Source organism: Pongo abelii, chromosome 1 (genome assembly GCF_028885655.2).
Source record: "Pongo abelii isolate AG06213 chromosome 1, NHGRI_mPonAbe1-v2.0_pri, whole genome shotgun sequence".
Classification (NCBI taxonomy): domain Eukaryota; kingdom Metazoa; phylum Chordata; class Mammalia; order Primates; family Hominidae; genus Pongo; species Pongo abelii.
Window position 1 is genome coordinate 136930101 of NC_071985.2, and position 14368 is coordinate 136944468.

General features: G+C 36.1%; 1 long non-coding RNA gene across 1 annotated transcript in view; it reads right to left on the bottom strand.

The window, feature by feature from the left end:
- Positions 1-649: 649 nt before the first annotated feature.
- Positions 650-14368, bottom strand: part of LOC103892003 (uncharacterized) — a 30363-nt gene continuing 16644 nt past the window's right edge. The window contains exon 5 of the long non-coding RNA XR_656242.2: positions 650-997. This is a non-coding gene — a long non-coding RNA (uncharacterized LOC103892003). The remainder of the gene's footprint in view (positions 998-14368) is intronic.

The following is a 14368-nucleotide window of genomic DNA, read 5'->3' on the forward strand; positions in this document are numbered from 1 at the left end:
ATGTGTAAGAGAAATGGAAAGGGCAGGGGGCAGAGTATGGGTAAGAAGGTAACGAGATACAAGCAGCATTGTTTTCATATTCACATGAGAATGTGTAAAAGAGGAGAAATAAATGTTTTGTTTTGTTTTGTTTTCCTGTGCACAGAATAGCCACTTGGGCACTGAGGGCTCCAGAGAGGTCTCTGCCACCTGTGGTCTTTCAACAGTGCAAATATCAGCAATAGCAGCTTCTGGGGCTGACAGGAGGGTTGTCAGGGACAAGCAGGAGATGGTTAATAGCAAATCAAGCTGATGTGTAGAAGAAAAAAGGAGGAAAAAGTTTTGAATTCTCATACTAACACCATATCAGAGACACTGACAGAAGACATCACTAGAGCTGTTCCAGAAGGTAAACAAAAGAAAATGACAGATGTCACCAAACAAAAAGCTGACAGGGCTCACTTCTGAGTACATCTGAAGCACCACCTCAAGATTTCCTTTTGCAAGAAAAGCTGTCCTAAATTAACAATGGGATGAAAGTTATACCCATTTTAGAGATGAAGAAATCTTCTGGTATCTTCTATCTCCAGAGTAAAGCTTCTCCCTCTCCCTTATATGAATTATTTTTTAATACACTTTTACATTTACCTTATAGCAGAATGAATGTTTATCTAATCCATTTGTCACTTTATTTATGTGATGTCTTGTGATTTCAGTTTTAGTTAGGAAGTCATGATACAAAGCTTAATCTCCATTAACTGGGAGTAACGAGGGACAAGGTAATTGAGGATGAGGCCATAAACAGCCTCAACTTAGAGATAAAGCATAAAGTAGGTAGAAAAAAGATGAAGAAGAGAGATGAATTTACAGTTCACAGTGACACACTGTCCTTTGGACTGGCTTTGGTGTACAGAGGGGGTCCTTAGTATCCATGCCTATGCTTCTTGATGCTGTAGTTGACATGCAAATACAGATAACTGACTGAAGATGGGCTCTCTGGATCCTCTCTGTGGCATATCTGAAACATGAAGACAGAGAAATAAAAATCTTGAAGTCACTGGAATTGAATCGTATTAACAGCAGTGCCTAGTGACAGACTAAGCATCTGCTTGGAGAACCAACAAAGCAGAGGTAGTGAAAATTGGCAATATTTGTGATAATAGAACATCAAAATCAATCAGAATAGTAAATATTTAATTTCTATCTTCTTCTCTCCACAAATAAACCAAGGTGGTAATAAAATAAAATGAGAAGTTTTTGAGCTTTATTTTATTCTTTTATTGATAGGGATATATATGGTAAGACTATACATGTAAGTTTTAAATTCCACAGAGGGTAGTCAGTGCCCTACATTTTTCAAAGCTTAGTTCCCATAAACTTCTTGTTCTTCTTTTCTTAGTTCTTCTAAAACTCTAATCATTCCTTCAGTTTAGGTCCCCATAGCCACCTTAATTCCTACTCTTTCTGAAGTGCAATTATCCTCTTTCCCTTTGATTCTCTGAACTCATCTGGTACCTGTTTGGAGGTTCCAAAAACAAATGGAGGTTATATTAAGAACCTCCATTATATAGTTATATTAACAACTATAAAATCAAAAGTAAGAAAACATAGATCTCTTACACTTATTCAACATCCTAAAAAAGTGCTTTCATACCACTATTTGATTCTTTCCGGAACCTTAGGAGACACAGATATTATTACTTTTGTTATCCAGATGAATAAATGTATCATAAATAACAACGATCACATGTTTAAACTGTAATACCTAAAGTAAAAACTAGTTTGGTGCTTTGTCAAATCAAACCAGCTGGCTTGGAAAGCTGATTGAAAGTAAAGAATATAGATAAAAAGGTAGAAGAAAGACATACAATTTGGAGTCCAATTCAGACAAAGCCAAAAATTCAATATTTTAATTAAATTAATCTGAGTCTATTTCTGTTGTTTGAAAGTAAAGTAATTTCTAATAAGAAAATAAGGTAAATTACATCAAATAGATCTAATGGATTTTTTTAGTGAACTTCCATGTGATATTTATGAACTTGTTTATTAACTGTAGATGTTATCCAAAATGATGCCTATACAATAATTTAGTCATTCTAAACATCTCACACATTGTCATGTTGGAACCAAATAGCCCAAGCTTCTCCTTACATCTCTCTGTAGCTAGTGTTTGCTTCTGATTCAGTAAAGGGTCTTGAGAGAGTGATGAGAAGCACATATATGGTTGCTGATAAGAATGGGCCTTCTTACCTTCCAATTAGTATAACACAAATGTATTGGTTGTTATGTGATTCCAAACAATAGATACAATCTAATGTGTATAATTCTTACTGATTTTTAGTCACTTATTTTGAGAAATGTACTGTTTTACTTTTTCCATGTTTAATTCACAAATTATTTAATCTTTTCTCTATTATCTATCAGTACTCCACCAAACCTACAAACCCACCATCAAGAGTTAACTAGTTTAACTCAAAGATGAGAGTCATTTAGGCAACTAGTAAGTGATAACAGAAAGTGTAGAGAATTAATACCCCTATTTGAACCCCCTGTTCCAGCTAAGTGACTATAAACAGATCTTCCAATAGGTAAAACCTAACCTATGGAGAACTGTTTGCCTTCCTCTGAATCTGGGATACCTCGTTTAATTTTCAGTAACCCCATTTCTAAGAATTAATATCACAGATTTTCTTCCATTTCTTATAGTCTTATATTTTCTTATATTTCTTTTATTATTCTTCTTATATTGTCCATGATACTGTGGGAACACTCCACAAATAACTCTAAATAATTGTTGGCTTTCTCTTCCTTCCTAAGAAACATCTTCTTGCTTCTAATAATGCAAACTGCTCCTGATTTATAACCTCAGATACTTTAGGTAATACCAGTAACTTCAGGATCAGTAGTGCCTGCAGAGCATAGCCTTGTTAATCAGTCAAAATGATTTCATGTGTTTTCTTAGCAGCATCAGAAAGGACAAAGGATTTATGGGTAATATCATTTTATGTGCCACTGTGGTGTACAATATTGTCATAATGTGCTAAACCAGCAATGGTCTTCATTGATTTTAATCATAGTCATACTCACCTCACTCTCCCCTCTGTGCTACCCCTCCCAAAAAAGATAAAAGAAATCTGAAGACATTTTATATAATCACTTAAAACACTTTTAGTCATTACAAGTTTTTTAATGCTTTTATAGTTAACCAGGATAAAGTGCCACTTCTCACAGATCATATGTCTTTCTCACTAAAATTTCAACCAAAAACACTTAAGGCTATTGAAATATGTGCATTTTAAAGGTGGAGGAGGATCTTATAAATAGCCACCAGTGAAGAGACTTATTTGCCTCATTTTTCCGGGAGTATTTTGTCTGTGTAATTTTATTCAACAGAGAGCTTACATTTTTATGGTGATTCATTCACATATCAGAAATTCAATAAAAATCCCATAGCCAAGAAGATAGACTTACAGGAAAGGAGCGAGGGAAAGATAAGCTTAAATTGAAACATGTCAGAGCATATCAGGTGCCCCTCCATCACCCTTTGCATGAGCCAGCCTCGCTTCTCCAACAGACTTGATTCAGGAAAGGAGAAAGCTAAGCCCTCATCTACCGTTCTCAGTATGAAAGAGAGACATCCATTCATTTGCTTAATCAAGCCATCATTTGTTCTTTCATTCTTTCAACATTTAGCCAATGCACATTCATGGAATCACATCTACATGCCAGGTGAGATGCTGGAGTGAGATGTCAGAGGCTTCAATTTCTCAGTCTTCTGCGGAAGTTAGATAAGAAGAAATAATAATGTTAGTAATATACACAAACTACTGGTACCCCAGAAGAGGGAGTGGTCAGCTCTGGTGGATCAGGTTTAACAGAAAACTTTTCCCGGGACATTGTCTTACCCACTACAGTATCCTCAGCACTTAGCATAGTGCCTAATACCCAGCAGATCGTTGTAGTGGACACAAATATAGCAGCCTTCTGTCTCCCAGAAATTCCCCTGACAGTCATGTCATGTAATCCTCCTGCCTTGGCCTCTGCTACCTACCCTCTTCTCTAACTGAAAGGTCTAAGTGATTAGACATTTGATCGCTACTGGGGCAATCATAATACTCTATTCCTTGGCCACAATGCATGGGCAAAGAAAAAGCACATGGCCCAAGCTGTAAAAACTAAGGTTCTTCTTGGTTACTCATTTATTCTTTATTAACTTTACGTACAGAAAGAGAGCCCTTTCTTTTCAGGTTTCTCTTATCCTATACCCGGCAACTACGTAGTGCTATGGTTTGAATGTGTTCCTCAAAGTTCATGTGTTGGAAACTTAATCCCTAATGCAACAATGATGAGAAGTGAGGACCTTTTAGCATGAATCGGTAATGAAGACTCCACTCTTACGAATAGATCAATGCCATGATCAAGGGAGTGGGTTAGTTCTTGAGGGAGTGGGTTTCTGATAAAAGGGTGAATTTGGCTTTCTTTCTGTCTTGCATTCTCATATGCTGTCTTGCATTCTAATGTGCTCTCTTGCTCTTCCACCTCTGCCATAGGATGACACATTATGAAGGCCCTTGCAGGATGCTGACACTATGCTCTTGGATTTCTCAGCCTCTAGAACCATAAGCTGAATAAATTTATGTACATTATAAATTACCCAGTCTGTGGCATCCTGTGTGGTTATAGCAGAATAAAATGAAATAAGACACAAAATGATAAACATTTAACGAATTCTCAATATGTATTTGTTGAAAAAAAATTGTGTAGTTGTGAAGTTGGTGGAGTGTGAATCTGGAACGTCTAGGTTTTGCACCTTTTGAAAAAGCCCATTCTAGGAAAAGGATGATGAAAAGTAGACGAAAAGTACAAAGAAAGGAGGAGAGAAAGGAAAAAAGAAGAGTCCCAAAGGCGTTTATGAGCCTAGTTCTACCATATTTAATACCCTCTTAACTCCTTGCCTTCCCCACTAACATGTTTTAATAAACTAATTCAAGTTATTGGCACCTGGAAGAGTCCTAACACTGTATTCAATAAGTAGTTGTTGAAAGAGTGACTGAATGATAATTGAATAAACAGTTTAATAAATGAACAAATGAAGCACATCTCTGCACAGGGTACTATAAGCCCAAAACAAGCAGATGTGCCACAGCATGATATGCTGGATATGATATTTTGGCCCACAGTATCTATTCTCACTCTCCATTTTTATCTTCTATGTGTACTGCAGGGGCTAGAAACTTCCTTGAAACCAGAAGTCTGTGAATTAAATTCAACTAATGAATGATATACAGGTTTGACAGGCTTGAAAGGGTGATGTGGTTGGGATATTGTTGCTTCTGCTGGTTCTGGGAATTAAGGTGGGAATAAATACAAGCACTGAATTCCCAATTTTGGTCAGAAACTTTATGGGTGTGAGAGACAGCTGTGGCAATGGCAGGGGGAGTAGCAGCTTCCTTAATCTGGCTCACAGTTTTTACTAACATGCCCTTAAAATTCTAGCCTGATGGGACTCCCCTGAATTCCTCTTCTTTAGCCCTTCCTACAGAGTTGTAAACACTCAGTTACTTTCTAATAAAACACCTAAAAACTTTATGTTGCCTGTTGTAAACACTGAATTTCTTTCTTTTAAAACATCTGAAAACTTTCTGAATCCTGACTGATGGGCACGCAGGGAATTATAAAAGGGTAAGTGTTGGATCTAATACAGTGGTTCTCAGATGAGGGTGAAGAGCAACTTTGCCCCTTGGAGAATATTTGGCAATGTCTGGATATATATATATTTGTCATGACTTGGGAAGGTGGTGCTACTAGCATCTGGAACCTAATGGGTAGAGGCCAAGGAAGCTGCTAAACATTCTGCAATGCATAAGAACATACAGTAAAAATTATCCAGCCCAAAATATGTTAAGAATAAGGGTGAGAAGCCCTGGACTAAAGCAATTTTCAACAGGTTGTAGCTACAGGATTAAACTCTTTATTATTAGGCAAGACCAGATTGTGAAGTGCCATATATGGTGCTCGAAAGAATGGGCAGATCTCATTCTCCCTCTGACATCTCACTATTGGCCTTTTACCGGGTTTGGAAGGCTTAGGGCTCTAAATTCTGTTTTAATGTTTAAATATGAAAAGATTGCACTATTTTAATTTTCACTATAGAGATGTTCTTAAGAATTTCTCAGTCTTGGGACCAGCAACGGTCATTGATCTTAGTAAAAATTGCTTATAGGTGTTACATATTACACTATAATGATTATGTTGTCATAAATGTCTTCAACCTAGAGGATCTCTATAGAGACATCATGCATGCATGCTACCACTTTGATAATGGTTTAGAATTATTATCATTCAATGGACATTTATTAAACAATCTATGAAAAGACATTAATTTTAACTCATCACAAGGCTACAATGACCTGAAAAAAATAAATGGTTTAAAGCACATGAGATCAACAAATATAACAAAAAAAGAGGCATTATAAACTTCCTGTATATGTATTCCAACCCCGATGTTTTTTAGTAAACACAAATGAGCAAATCTTGAAGCGACATGGGACTTTCCTGATTGTTTATCATGAAAATGATTCAAGGGTTAAAAGAGGGTTTCTATTTGATAATCTATAATTGCTGATCTTACCGAGGTCAATATAGAATGATGCCAGCACAATGATACACAGGACAACTGGGACCAAGAAATTTGAGAAGGTACAAATAAAAACTAAAAAAAAAAAAAAAATTTAATTTAAATTTTAAAAATGCATGTCAAAAATGAACTGTTAAATATTCATTTTGAATGACTAAGATCACAATGCTTTCTGTGTGGTACAGATGGCACAGGGATTCAGGGCAAACAAAGCAACAATTTCTGCATACTTGTAGCTGCTCAGTCATAATAGCCAGAGGCCCCAAACTCCAGGGCTTTGAGATGATTCAACTAGATCTCTTCTGCCAAAATCCACTGGATCTGTAGAGCTTCCATCACAATATTGAGGGTGAAGGGATAGTAGGAAATGTGGGTTGCCTTTGCTTTAACATCCATGGAGAAAGCTTTAGTTATTGGAAAATGACCATTTAAATTCCAATTAGAGATTCATTTATGAAGGAATAATGTTTTTGCAGGAAAGGAGGAACAGACAAAAATTTCTTACAGAGTTGAATCCAAAAATTTTAAGAAAAATTAAGCAAGTGGAAAATTGTGCACATTTTAATCAGGCAGAAATTGTTAACTGATTACAAGAAATGGTCTGAGATGTTTAAGAAGCAACCTGGTTTTTTGTTAGACACAGGGGTATGACCTTATCACTTGGAGCTTATTCTTTGCATAATGGCTTGGAGAAACGAAAGAGCGAAATGGCGTCATCTTTCTCCCTGTCTTACTGTCAGGGGAGAGCTAATACTCATATAGTATAATAAAAAAGAGTATTAAACTGCATCTTTGAACAATCAAAAACAATGCACTAAATGAATTCTGAATAAATGGCCAAAAGCTTTTTTTTTTTTTAACGGAGATCATTTTACCATTTGCATTGTGTCAGAATAATAGACCAGACTTCCCATTCTACAGACACTTGATTGAATGCCTACTATGTGCCATGTACTATTAGGTGTTACAGAAAAAATGCAGAAGTCAGTAGAAGAATGCCTTTGTTCCAAGCCTAGTAGATAAGATGAAACAAGAAACAATGTAATCAAAGTCTGTATATGGCATCAGTAAAAGAGTTTTGAGCAAAATTTCAGAGACTATATCATCATGGGTTATAAATCTGGGTGGGTTTGATGGTGGAGGATGGTAAGAAAGGAATTTTAAAGAACTGGAAGAGCTTGAAATGACAGAAATGGGAGAGAAGTTTTTGTAGAAAGAGATCAGTAATGCCAAAAGAATAGAAGACAGAAAAGATATGGGCACGTGCATGAATTAGTAGGTAGCCTGGTTTAGCTGGAACTAGTGAAACATATAGGGAACTCGTTGAAAATACGTCTGAAAGGGTTAAGCCAGAGACAAATGGACTTCAAGAGCTATAGCAGGCCTTGGAAATCCTCCATTACACTTAAGAAAATAAAGACTCAAAAAAATTAATTATGCAATATGATACAGCAAAGTGATGATCCTAGTAGCCAAGGATATATTATTTTGTGTCTCCTGAAAGACCACTTCCATTGTTCATTCTATGTATTTTGCAGGGTAATCTGGGTGTTCTTAAATGCCAAGTAAAGGAGGTTGTACTAATTATTTAATGTGGTAAGTCTTATAGAAGTACTAAATATCTTTGATAATGGAAATGAATCTTGAAAAATAGAAAAAGGAGAACAGAAGAAGCCTTTTGTAGAGATGTGGTTGATGATTACATTTTTTAAAAACTGGGTGAACCTTCCAAAGATCTGCTTACCCTACGCATAGACATAAAAACCACCTTTCATATACTTCAGTTTTTGCTTCACCAGTCTTTAACAAAGCTGTGAGATTATGCATTGAAAAATCTGTTGCAGAAATTAAAAACATCTCGATGGAAGATTCACAGCCCAACTGATTATAAGGATTTTTTGCTGAAATATGGCCTGGTCTTAGTAATTCCTGATTTAATCATAAGTGTATGAAAATCTTAGGTAAACAAATCCCTAAGACGATTATGGGAGAATTCCAGCATTTATTAAGACAGTCACAGTTTGTAAACTATATGTTTTTGAAATAGAAAAAAAGTTTATTATATTTTAATAAGGATATCCATTTTGAACTCATAATGTTCTCCAAAACATAACAGCATGCATGGCATATATATATATATATATACACATTCATGCAATTTGTCATGAATTTAAATAGCAATGAGTAAAATGTATTACCAAATTGGAATCTGACATAAATTAAAACTGAATGGGTTAAAGAAAATAATTTCAGTCTCAGGCCAAAATAATGCTCAAATACAATTTAATATGTATTTTGATTTTAATCTCAAAAGTTATTGCTTTATTTCTCTGGTCTTTTACAAAAGCAGATAAATCAATGTTTCATATGTGGCCTTTTCCCCTAGCAATCCCTAAAAAAGCTCCTCCCATTTACAGGCCAAGTTCAATTACTGATTTTCATATCTTGCTTCTCTTTTGAAGACATAATTTATAAGGAAACATATTAACAAGCATTTATGTTGGGTACAACTAAAATGAACATTAAAAGGTTTACCAAACTTCACACCATAATTTCAGCAAGAAACCTTGAAACTAGAATAAAAGTATTCATCATTTTAATGATCAATGCTGTTTAAAGTGTGTTGCATCATTATCTCCATCACTAAAATAACCTTGTAAGTATCTATCATTATGTCATCCAAAGACTGAGTTGCTCAAAGTCATACATATTATCATCAGCTTTCACCTGGCTTCAGGCTCATACTCCATCCAAACCACTGCCATACTGCCTTCCATCAGAAGAGTAATCAGGTGGTTCAGTGGCAAGAAGAAACATATTCAAGACAGCTCATGTGGAGGAGATTATACACAATGAATACTATTCAGCCATAAAAGAATGAAATAGTGTCTTTGGCAGTAACATGGATGGAACTGGAGGCCCTAATTTTAAGTGAAACAAGTTAGACCCAGAAAGACAAATACTACATATTCTCACTTATAAGTGGGAGTTAAATAATGAGTACATGTGGACATAGAGTGTGGAATGATAGACATTGCTGACTAAGGAAGGTGAGAGAGTGGGAGGGAATGAGAAATTACTCAATGAGTACAATGCATGTTATTTGGGTGATGGCCTAAAAGCCCCTGATTTCACCACTACATAATCTATGCATGTAAAAAAATTACACTTGTACCCCATAAATTTATACCAAAAAAAATGAAAGAAGATTAGGATTAGTATGGTTATAAAAGAGAAGAGGAAGCTGCACGTGAAAAGCCAAAGTTGGCAGCAGCCATGGCAGGGAAGGGCATGTAGGTCGTCTATTCAGAACTTGTATTTGGTGGGGATCCAGACACATAGCATAATGGCTAAGATCATAGTCTGTGTAAAACAGCTAGATTTGAGTTTAAAACTCAGGTCTCCTCTCAGATGGTGTGTAATCTCGGCTGCTTGACTAATTGTGTAAGCAATCATTTCTTTCGTAAAATGGGGATAAAGCAGTTTTCTTGAAGATTGAATGATGATTAAATGAAATAATGCAATAAAACACTTACTATAATGTATCCATAATAAATGCTTAAAATATGTTATTGATTATCAATGTATAGTCTTTTCATGATACAGTTTTCTCACAGTATTTATGCAGGATTGCTTCCAGGACCCCACAGATACCAAAATCTGCTGGTGCTCAAGACTCTTATAATAACCTTATAACCTATGCACATCCTCACATATACTTTAAATCATCTTTACATTACTTATATCTAAAGTAATATAAATACTATGTAATTGTTGCACTATATTAATTTTTTATTTGGATTATTATTTTTATTTTTTCCCCAAATATGCAGATACAGAATGCATGGATACAGAGGGCAGACTGTATCTGATTTGGTGTCATCAACCTCCCATGATAAATCCAAAAATATCCTTCACAAACATTTGTCTACTAAAAGGAAACCACCAAATGTTGCCTCTATGGGAACTTCTCTGTATCAGTAAACTGTTTTTTGTCTTCATTCAACCAGTAAGAATTTATGGAACATGCATTTTATTTCCAACACTATGCCAGCGACTGTAGATTATGGATATTTAAAATATGTTTTTTTAATCTGGAGGAGCTTGCATAATAAGAAGGTAGAAGAAAATGAAGGTGGCTGCTATGTGGTTGCATTTTGTGTCAGGAAAAACTAAAAGCCAAATAACTCGTTGGACATCTACCGCATTCCAAGCATGATACTACAGATGGTCCCTAACTTGCAATGTTTCAACTTAACGATTTTTTGATTTTATGATGGTGCAAAAGTGATATGCATTCAATAGAAACCATACTTGAATTCTGAATTTTGATCTTTTTCCAGGCTAGTGATAGGAGGTACCATACTCTTTTGTGGTTCTGAGCAGCGGCAGGGACCCGCAAATTCCAGTTAATCCTGTGATCACAGGGGTGAGCAACCGGTTCTCTACTGTGTTGCCAGATGATTTTGCCCAACTGTAGTCTAATGTAAGTGTTCTGAGCACATTTAAGGTAGGCTAGGTATTCAGCGGGTTGGGTATATTCACTAGGTTGGGTATATTAAGTGCATTTTTTACTTACAGTATTTCAGCTTACAATGGCTTTGAAGGATTGTAACCTTATCAAGAGTCAAGGAGCAGCTGTAGATATTTCCGTGCATTGCTATCAGAACTTAGTCCTTAACAGACCCTCATGAATAAGGCTGTGATTTTTGTTCTGATAACAAGTAAGGAAAATGAGCTCAGAATCGTCCAATAGCTTTTCCAAGTTCAAGCATTTACTAAGATGACAATTCATCATCGAAACACTCACTCTGAGCTCTTTCCATGTACAATGCTTCCTTTCCAACTCTCCAAACTGTACTAGTTTTAGTTCTAATAAAATGAGGACCAGAAAGTGATTTTTGGGTTTAGCAACAATAGATTTATTGTTGACCGTGATGAGGACAGTTTAGTAAAGGAAGATGCTAGTGGAAAAGGGGTGAAAAATGGTAGTTGGAGAGGGTATAAGTTGAGGGAGAGATTGTTTTAATTTCTATTTTATTAGGTCTTTCTATAGCAATGAATACTTGATTTCTTTTTCCTTTTTAAAAGCATCTTTTTTTTTTTTTAACCACTAGATCTCAGACTTTGAGGGCTTCTCTTTTGCTGGTTATCCCTTAAAGGTTAGGGCTCTGGGATACACAAAATCCATGCTCCAGTGAGATGACTTAACCCTGGTTCTACTTGAGATTTTATTTCGTCTTTCCAAAAATATTTTGAGGTAGGTGTCACTTTATAGATGACAAACAAAAACAAAGAACTCCTTGAAGCTCAGAGAAGGTAATTTACCTAAAGTCATGGCTAGTAATTGATGGGTATAAGATTGGGATAAGGGTCAGTTTGACAACAAAGCCATGTGTGCTTTTTACCATACCAACTTTTCAAGAGTTCCTAAGGCATGTAATTAAACATGGGCCACCTACTTGGGATTCTCGAGACTCACACTGGCCACCACCTTCTACCCCTTGACTACTAAATCACGGAGGGTTAGTTCTCAACCAGCACAACCTAAACATTAGGGGAGATCAGAACTTTGAATATCTGCTCAAGCTAGCTCTGTAAATGGCCAAACAACCATATCTAAAGAGCCCCAAGTTTGTCTCCACATAAAAATCTTACACCTGGCTTATAGGCTACTACAAATCTCTAACTCTTGAAAGAAGCACAAAACCAAAGACACCAATAGGCTCACTGCTTGACTGTTGAATCTAGAGATCATTTATAAATCTGCCACATGTTGTAAATCTGACTGTAAGCTGTTCAAAGTTAGTTACTCTTGAAGATGAAAAAATTTACCAGTCCATCAAAATATTTGACCAGCCTTGCTTAGCACTTCAGTGATAACAAAGGAGCTAACATCCAAACTATTATTTTCCTGGGTTGCATTCATGGCACTGACAATAATATCTCCTCTGTGTTCTGAATTCTTCCCACACGTATTACTTTTGATCTTCAAAGGTACAAGGTGGTAAGTGAAATAGTACATGGAGTACAAGCAGTTCTCTACAAAAGTCTTTTTCAGAAGCTTTAATTTTTTCTTGCCTTCCTTGGTTTTCATAGTAATGATTGGAATAAAACAGAGACACTTTTCAGTGATAGAATTAAGACCTCTCTTCAGAGTAAATCCTTCTTTACTTTGCCTCTTTCAAGTGCATGAAAAGAGCTGCTAGACAAGTTTATTTAATCACTTGGAATACGTCATGTTAACTCAAGGAACAAGCAAAGTGCCTGAAAAGCCAGGATAAACTGTGCATAACTTTTTTTTTCCCCTCACAAAATCTGGTTCCAATAAAAACCGTCTTTACTGCCTGAGGCTAATGTGTAAGTTAGTGAGAGATTACGGTCTGGTTTTTATAGCATTTTATGTAGTATTTGACAATCCATAGGGACCTTGCCTGTTAGCCCTTTACAAATATAAAATGTAATTTTAAATTTCACTTCATCATGGTAATAGGCTATATAAGCTTTCTTTCTAAAGCCTGCAGACCATCCTGTCACCTCAGGGAGCCTCAAACAACCTGACTTAATCACCTCTTGGTGACTCATTGCACTCTGCCCACTCTTTTAAAAATATATAAATCCTAATTATTTTTAAAACCCTTTTAAAATGAGCAGTTTTTATGTACACACTCAGGCTAAGTGTGCACACACACACACACCCCCCAGATAGGTAGGAAGACATTCTTTGTCTTTGAACGATTGTATTTCTTTCCTATGTATATTCTCTCCTATGCCCTTCCTTCCCATTTGTAGTAAAGTTTCTTTAATGGAGAAACTTGGTTCAAGCAGGCAGCTAATCAGCCAGATCCCTAATGGGAAAATAAAATAGTGGCAATCACTTGTAGTGTGATCCTAAGGTGCATACAGTGTAACTACTGAGGCACACAACCATCTCAAGAAGTAGATGATTTTGTTGGTCAGTTAGTAAATAGATGAAACTATTTCTGATAACATTTTATAGATGAGGGAAGAGACTTTCAGAGAAATTGACCTGTTCAAGATCTCAAGGTCAATACTTAGCAAGAGGTGACATTAGGTCTTCTAGTATTTAGTTAATCCCTACAATATACCTCACAGCCATCAAAATTGTTAAGTAACTTCCATACCTCCTAAACAGGTTAGGTCTTGTCCCTATTGGAGTTATTTGTCATTTAATTAGATACTATATTTAATCAGAACAATTAACGGTTAATACCAAGGTACTTATTATTTCCTATAGTGTGATACTCTATGCTAGGCACTGTCATGGCACTTCCCCTGTATGAGCTTAGCAATAAGATAAATATGCCCTTTGCAACTCCCATCGTTCCCAGCCCAAGGTCTAGGATTGCAGTGCTCTCAGGCCAGATTCCTCCCAGGAGCCTGTGAACTCCACAATCAATCCTGGAGCTCAGAAAAGCCATTTTAAAGATGGGCCACATTATGTAATCTTGAAACCTAGGGTTACTAGTCCAGCATTTGCTCCATCTTAATGCCACAACTTCTTGGACTATCTACTCTGAATCTAATTTTACCAATTTACAGACTGAACAAGTAGAATCCCACTCCAGCTAGTCAACCTAAGTTTTAGAATGTCAATACCTCAAAACCTACCTTAAGCTGTTCCAAAATCTCAAAAACAGAATTCTAGTACACATCTAATGAGCTGATGGACAGAACCCTCTATTTTTTTTTCTGATTTGCTTCTTTGAATGCGAATGCATTATAACTCAC